The sequence below is a fragment of the Miniopterus natalensis genome, chromosome 2 (assembly GCF_054644295.1).
Source record: "Miniopterus natalensis isolate mMinNat1 chromosome 2, mMinNat1.hap1, whole genome shotgun sequence".
In the NCBI taxonomy this organism is placed as follows: domain Eukaryota; kingdom Metazoa; phylum Chordata; class Mammalia; order Chiroptera; family Miniopteridae; genus Miniopterus; species Miniopterus natalensis.
The window spans coordinates 97,367,714-97,376,050 of record NC_142082.1 but is presented as its reverse complement, the minus strand read 5'-3'; the positions used below and the strand labels follow the sequence as shown (position 1 = coordinate 97,376,050).

Genomic DNA, 8,337 nt, shown 5'->3' with positions numbered 1-8,337 from the left:
AATATAGTTAATAATGTTGTAATAACTATGGTGCCCAGTGGGTACAGGAAATATGAGGGGACCACTTTATAAAGTATATGATTGTCTAAACACTATACACCTGAAACTAATATAAAATAACATTGAATGTAAACTGCAATTTAAAAATTAAATTTTTTCTTTTAGAGAAACAACTGAATTCAATCAAACTAGTTTTCTTTCTTTTTAAAAAATATATATTGATTCAGAGAGAGGAAGGGAGAGGGAGAAAGTTGAAACATCAATGATGAGAGAGTCAGCATTGATTGGCTGCCTGCTGCACACCCCCGACTGGGGAATGGAGCCCACAACCCAGGCATGTGTCCTGACTGGATATCAAACTGTGATTTCCTGGATCTTACATTAATGCTCAACCTCTGAGCCATGCCCGACCAGGCTAAAACTTAAACATTTTTAAATTTAAAAAATATATATGTATGGTTACCTCATAGCTCTGTCAAGTTAACACATAATATGCTAAGCCATCATACATAGTCATACATGTGCCCCGTTTTCTGATCCAACACAAGAATGAGACAGGGAAATAATATGTGCAAGTAGGCAGAATTTGATTCAGTTTGGCTCAGAACTATGCAAAAATGGAAGTAGCTAATTTTGAGTAGTGAGTCTTCTATCATAGGAAGTGTCCAAGCATAGGGTACCAGAAAGCGCAAATGCTCTCCCTTGTAGGGAAATGGCAAAGAAGAGTCATTCATTGGATGTAAAGATGAATTAGTTAACATCTAAGTTCCCTTCCAAATCTGATTCCATTATCCCTGCACATTCTAGTCAAAAGCATATGGAATTTTCACCAGAAAAGACCCAGTACAAGGCCATGAAGCAAGTTTCAATACATTTAAAAGAATTGAAATCACACAGAAGTGACATCAGAGGAATGGCAGCATGAGAGATCCTCTTGGCCTTTCCCCCTGAAATTTCAACAAATTAACCAACTATAATTCAACAAAGAATTCCCTACTCAATATAAAGGCATGTATGAGAGACCCCCGCATTGAAACATCTAAAGGTGGGCAACCAGGAATAAGCGGGGAGGTGAGAAGAGAGGAAAACTCAGACAGCAGCCATAGATACAGCCCTGCAGCCTGGAGTTTGAACCTTGGCCTGGATTGGGAAGGAAGCTGGTGGTAGCTGGCACTTCCTTTGGCCAGAAGAAACAGAGAGCTGCAAGAGCAGCCCAGCAGAGTGAATAGAGCAAATAGTAACTGAGCCAGCAGATGCCTTACAGAGCATGGAGTTCTGCTGTGTGGCTGTCCACCATCAGGTGGTGGTGTTTCAGACAAAGAAATGGAACCACAAAGCACTGCTGTCCCTTGGACTCCAAAACGTGCCTCCCATTGCCCTCAGTGTCAGGTGGAAGAGCACGTTATCAGTAAACCAAGAGCTACTGCAACAGAACCATTGTTTCCCTCTGTGACTGATCCCCTGGTGGGGTGCTTGGGGCAGGACCCCATGGAGGTCCAGGGTCACCATACCCCCCAAACAAACCCCACCCCCAAGCAGCATGGCTGTATTGTCTTACAGAAGCTCCATGGAGGTCAAGTCTGGGAGATCACAGAGGTAAAAAAAATATTCTGATTCAGCGCCATCTACTGGAAAATAGTAGAAAGACATCTTCAGAGAAAGCTGCTATAAAACACCTTTAATATAGGCATATATACACGCCTAGACAAAGGAGAGCAGCAAATACCATGAATAACCATGGTAACAAGGATGATCAGAAAGAAAATTAAAAATCCCCAGAAAGCAAGCTGGAATACATAGAAATATGTGATATAAATGACAGTGATTTCAAGATCGCAGTTCTGAAAATACTCAACAAGATGTGAGAAAATACAGACTGGCAACTCAGTGCACTCAGAAAACAAATCAATGAACAAAACGAATACATTACCAAAGAGACTGAAACTTTAAAAAAGAACCAATCAGAAATCCTGGAAATGAAGCAATCAGTTGAGATTAGAGTGAACTACTGAGCATAAAAAACAGACCCAACCAAATGGAGGAAAGAAATAGTGATATCAGAGACAGGAATCTAGAAATGGTGCAGAGAGAAGAAGAGAGAGACCCGAGCATAAAGAAAAATGAAAGAGCTCTACGAGAACTATCTGACTCCATCAGAAAAGGCAATATTAGAATAATAGGCATTCCAGAAGAAGAAGAGGAGGAGGGAACCGAGAATCTATTCAAACAAATAGTAGATGAGAACTTCCCAAACTTATAGAAATAACTAGATTCTCAAATTCAAGAAGCAAACAGAACACCTAGTTACTTCAATCCAAAGAGGCCCTCTCTAAGGCACCATTGTATTAAAACTGTCAAAAATCAATGACTATGAAAAAATTCTCAAAGCAACCATGGAAAAGAAGGTAGTGACCTGCAAAGGAAAACCCATAAGAATATCATCCGACTTCTCAATAGAAACTCTATAAGCCAGAAGAGTGTGGAACCAAATATTCAAATGTCTGAAAGAGAGATATTACCAGCCACAAATAATATATCCAGCAAAATTATCTGTTAAATATGAAGAAATAAAGACATTCCCAGACTTACAGAAGCTGAGGGATTTTGTCACCAGAAAACCTCCATTGCAGGAAATACTCAAGGGAGTTATTGTACCTGAAACAAAGAGCACAAGGTCACAACACTATGAGTAAGATCACCAAAAAACTTACAGGAATAATTTGTGACAACAAAAACATGGGGGGGGGGGGATTAAAAACCTGAACTGGCAGAGGATAAGATAAGATGTACTCAAAAAAACCCCAAAAAACTACTGTATGTATATGCAACTTTATTTTTTATAAACCTAATGGTAACCATACACAGAAATCCCCAAACCAGGATACATAGCTTAAAAAAAGAGGAAACAGAAAAAAGTATGAAATACCACCAAACAAAAACAACAGACAGAAACACAAAGGAAAAGAACCAATGGAGGCACAGCGCCACCAGAAAACAAAAGATAAAATGGCTATAGGAAATCTTCATGCATCATTACCCTAAATGTAAATGGTCTGAGTTCACCGATAAAGAGGCACAGAGTAGCAAAGTAGATCAAAAACACAAAACCCAACCATATTCTGCCTACAAGAAACACATCTAAGCTGCAAAGACAAAGGTAGATTCAAAGTAAAAGGGTGGAAAATGATTTTCCAAGCAAATAACATCCACAGAAAAGCTGGTGTAACCATACTTATATCTGACAAAATAGATTTCAAGATAACAAGAGACAAAGATGGACACTTTATAGTAATAAAGGGGGCACTATATCAAGAAAACATAACACTTAATATATATGCACCCAACCAGGGAGCACCAAAATATATAAAGCAACTACTCACAGAACTAAAGGGAGAAACAGATCAACCATACTTGGGAACCTTAATATTCCATTGACAGCTCTAGATAGATCAACCATCTGCCTTAAATGAAACACTAGACTAAATGGACATAGTTGACGTTTACAGAGCCTTTCATCCCAGAGCATCAGATTATACATTCTTCTCCAGGGCACATGAAACATTCTCAAGAATAGACCACATGTTGGGTCACAGAACTAGCATCAACAAATTCAAGGAGATGAAATTATACCAAGCGTATTCTCTGACCATGATGCCTTGAAATTAGAAATCAACTGCAAAAAGGAAGTCAAGAAACCCACAAGTACATGGAGGTTAAACAACATGCAACCAAAAAATGACTGGGTCAAAGAATAAATTAAAAGATGAGATCAAAAGACATATAGAGATAAATGAGAATACAACATACCAAAACTCCTGGGATGCAGCAAAAGCAGTAATAAGAGGAAAGTTTATATCATTGCAGGCCTATCTCAAGAAACAAGAGAAATCCCAAGTAGACAACCTAACATCACATCTTAAAGAACTAGAAAAAGAACAAAAGCAACCCAAAGTCAACAGAAGAAAGGAAATCATAAAAATTAGAGCAGAATTGAATGTAATAGAGAACAAAAAGACTATGCAAAACATTAATAAAACAAAGAGCTCCTGCTTTGAAAAGATTAATAAAATTGACAAACCCCTGGCCAGGCTCACTAATGAAACAAAATGTTGGTTCTTTGAGAGCCATAAAATCAATAATCCTCTAGCTACTAGAGGGAGAGGAGGGCTGGGGGGGGGGGGGGGGACGACATAAATTACCTGTACCAGGAATGAAAATGGTGGTATTGCTATAGGTCCTATGGTCATTAAAAGGATAACAGTAAATATTATTAACAACTTTATGTCAAAAATTTGACAACTTGACTATAATAGACAAATTTCCTGAAACTGACACACAACAAAATAGGATATATGAAGAGCTATTTAATTATGGTGGTTACATGAGTATAGACATTTAAGACACTGAATTCTACACTTAAAATAAGCAGATTTCATTGTATATAAACTTTACCTCAATAAAACTGATTTAAAGGAAGAAGTAGCTGGCAACTAGAAATGAAAGTGGAGAGTTCTAATTTAATTAACTGTGTTTTTTTTTTAATGAGAGGGATGACATGTTTATATGGTAATGGAAATGATCTGATAGACGGGAGAAGGTTGATGATACATATGAGAGAGAGAATTGACGGATGCCGTTGAGCAGGTAGAATGACCAGGGTTGTTCTTGAAGAAGAGCCTCTAATGGGAGAAGATGAAGAGCCTATGCTTACAGATTTGGTAGCTTGTACATATGGCAGGGCAAGTGGAATTTCTCTTCTGTTTGTTTCTATTTGCTCAGTGAAATAGAAGGAAAGGATGGCAGAGAAGTGTTGGAAGATGGGGAAAGGAAGTGGTCAACTGTCACCAGGTAAGCTTGAGAGTTAACAGACTAGGTGAAGGTTGTCTAACTGCTGGGCAGCACTGAGCAAGCTCTTGAGATTAGTAGATGTAAAGTTAGACCAGTGCTATGAACTGAAGATTTGGGTTTTCCCCAGATTCATACATTAAATCACCAATGTGATGATACTTGGAGGAGGTGGCTTTGGGACATGAGTAGGTCGTAAGAATAAAGCCATCGTGAGTGGTACTAATGTTACAGGATAGCAAGAAGTTAGGAAAATTCCAGGGCAGGAGGAATAGGGAAACTGAGACAAGAAAATTAAACAAGGTCAAGCAGTTGGGACAGTTTGCAGCTGGCTTGTAAATAACAAGCCATTATCTTCCCCAAACCAAGGGCACTTGAGAGCAAATGGTTAAAAGCCTTCCTAACAAGAGAATACAGGAAAGGAGGGGGTAAGGGAAAAGGAGAAAAGGGCAATTTTATTTCACTCCCTAAACAGAAAAGCCAGCAGTCTCGGGGCTTGGCAAGATAAAATTACCAGGTGCTTCTCACAAATTCTGTGAAAGCCACAAGGTAAAGGGGGATCTTGAAAATTAATCCATACCAAGATATTCAGCAGAGGATTTTTTAAATCTATAGACCAAAAAATATATATAAGGCGGAAACCCCACACCACCCCACTCGCTCCTCGGATTAGCCAAGAGATCCCATCTACGCTTTATGCAGAATGATAGATTTGCTTGCCCTGCTCTTTTAATGAATTTACATGTTTTACTTTCTTAATAAATTACTTAATAAATTTGCTTTAACACAATGCAATTATCTGGAGTCATTCGTTTGAATTCATTCATACCAGAAGACAAGCCCTCTCCCTCGGACTCAGGGAGCTATCCAATAACACCTTTCCTGGTGTTTTAGGTGCCTGTAACATTAGTACTCTCATAAAAGAGACCCCATAGCTCTCAGGCCCTTCTGCCATGTGAGGAAACACCAAAAGATGGCTGTCTGTGAACCAAGCAGCAGGTCCTCACCAGAACCCAATCAGACTGGCTCCCTGATCTGGGACTTCCAGCCTCCAGAACTGAGAGATGAGTTTCTGTTTTTTATAAGTCATTTAGTCTATGGTGTTCAGTTATGGCACCTCAAAAGGGCTAAGACAACCAGTCAGCATAGTTTGTATTTTCCTCCAGTCTTGTTTGGCTACCCAGATTCAAGTTCAGGGCAGGTGAAGAGCTGGATTTGACCAGGCTTGTGGTTTTGGCAAGCAGAGCAAGAGAGAGAGAGAGGATTGTATGAGGGTTTGTGCTAGAGAGGATGTGGAGGAAGGCCCAATGCATTTTGCTGTGTGGGGAGGGAAGTAAATGCATGATGGGTGAAGAACAGTGAAGAGGCCATAGATGAAGGCACTGCAGACCCAGGCAAGGGTGAAGTGCTGTGGTGTAGGGTAGTGGGTGGAGTGAACTGGAAAGTAGGAGCTTGACCTTGAGATCGGGGTAGATTTGCTCTTATGGGCCATGGAAAGACTTAGGGCGTGAGAATGGGAGTGAGTAGTTAAGGCAGCAGGGAGCATGACAAGGTAATGGCAGGGTCCTCTGTGTGGATTTTGAAATCACCAAGAATTTAAAAAGCAGAAGGGTTGAAGAAAATGAGTGACAATGAACCAGGAACTGAAATGGAGCCTAGGATCAGTTGATGACAACAGGAAAAGGGCTCGTGGACACACTTGTCTGATAACATAGGAGTCAGAGCTGGGGGTGGAGGAATGGTTCCTGGGAAGCACCAGGGCAGGGATGTAGGAGTGAAAAGACTCAGAGTCTCCCAAGAGGCTGCACAACAAGTAGCTGGACACTTCAAAAATGGCAATGTCTGGAGAGCCAAGGTTGGGAAAAGAACGGAACGTCTTAGCAGCACTCCCAGCCTCCTCTATTCTCTCTGAACCTTGCTCTCACAGCCTGCCCTCCCTGCCACCTGCTGTCCCCCCAGAACATCTTCTACCAGGGCCACCTTGGCAAGTTTCCACTTGAACAAATGCATCAAGCAGGTGTATATGTCCCTGCCTCAGGATGATAAAGTCCAAACTATGTATATCTGGATTGATGGTACTGGAGAAGGACTCTGATGCAAGACCCAGACCCTGGACAGTGAGCCCAAGTGTATAGAAGAGTTGCCTGAGTGGAATTTGATGGTTCTAGTACTTTACAGTCTGAAGGCTCCAACAGCAACATGGATCTTGTCCCAGCTGCCATATTTCGGGACCCTTTCTGCAAGGACTTCAACAAGCTGGTGTTCCATGAAGTCTTAAAGTACAACCACCAACCTGCAGAGACCAATTTAAGACACCTGTAAAGGAATAATGGACATAGTGAACAATAAATATCCCTGGCTTGGAATGGAGCAGGAATATACTCTCATGGGCACAGATGGGCATCCTTTTGATTGGCCTTCCAGTGACTTCCCTGGGCTCCAAAGTTCATACTACTATGGCATGGGAGCAGACAGAGCCTATGGCTGGGTATTGTGGAGGCTCACTACTGGGCTTATTTGTAGGCAGCATCAAGATCACAGGGACAAATGCAGAGGTCATGCCCGCCCAGTTGGAATTCCAGATAGGACCCTGTGAAAGAATCAACATGGGAGATCATCTCTGGGTGGCCCCTTTCATCTTGCACTGACTGTGTGAAGAGTTTGGAGTGATAGCAACCTTTGATCCAAGCCCATTCGTAGGAACTGGAATGGTGCCGGCTGCCACACCAACTGCAGCACCAAGGCCATGCTAGAGGAGAACAGTCTGAAGTACATTGAGGAGTCCATCAAGAGGCTGAGCAAGCGGCACCAGGACCACATCTGGGCCTACAATCCCAGGGGAGCCGGGACAATGCACAGTGCCTAACTGGATTCAATGAAACTTCCAACATCAACAATTTTTCTGCCGGCATGGCCAAAGGTAGCACTAGCACCCACGTTACCCAGGATTGTTGGCCAGGAGGAGAAAACTGGCTCCCATCTGCCAGCTGTGGTGACCCCTTCACAGTGACAGAAGCCTTCATCCACATATGTCTTCTCAATGAAACTGGCGATGACCCCTTCCAGTACAAAAACTAAGTGGACTAGACTTGCAGCCATCAAACCCCTTCCAATTAATTCATCCTGTTCCCACTTTCGCCCCTCTCTCAATTGTCATAACAGCTTTAACTCAAACGGTGAAATATCGAGGTCTTCTTTATTCCTCCTGCCCAGTTAATATCTCCTGCTTTCTTTGGCCAGGTTAGAGGGGTCAAGTTCATAATCCCTTCAGTCACACACACCCCTTTTCCCCCCCATCACTGAAGATTTCTAGTGTGTTAGTGGGAGGGGAGATGGGGAAACACCACCACTGCTTCACTTAATCAGATATTTGTCCAATAGACATAGCTATCCAGACAGTGAGCATAGTATTTGTGAGGGGAGGGAAAGGACCTTTTCTTCTTCAAGGTAGCTGAAGGGGGTGGGGGTGCTGGGCTCACTTTGTGATTGGGT

General features: G+C 41.8%; 1 pseudogene; it reads left to right on the top strand.

Moving 5' to 3' along the window:
* The first annotated feature begins 4,649 nt into the window (after positions 1 to 4,649).
* On the top strand, positions 4,650 to 7,923 carry LOC107529943 (glutamine synthetase pseudogene; annotated as a pseudogene).
* The last annotated feature ends 414 nt before the right edge of the window (positions 7,924 to 8,337 follow it).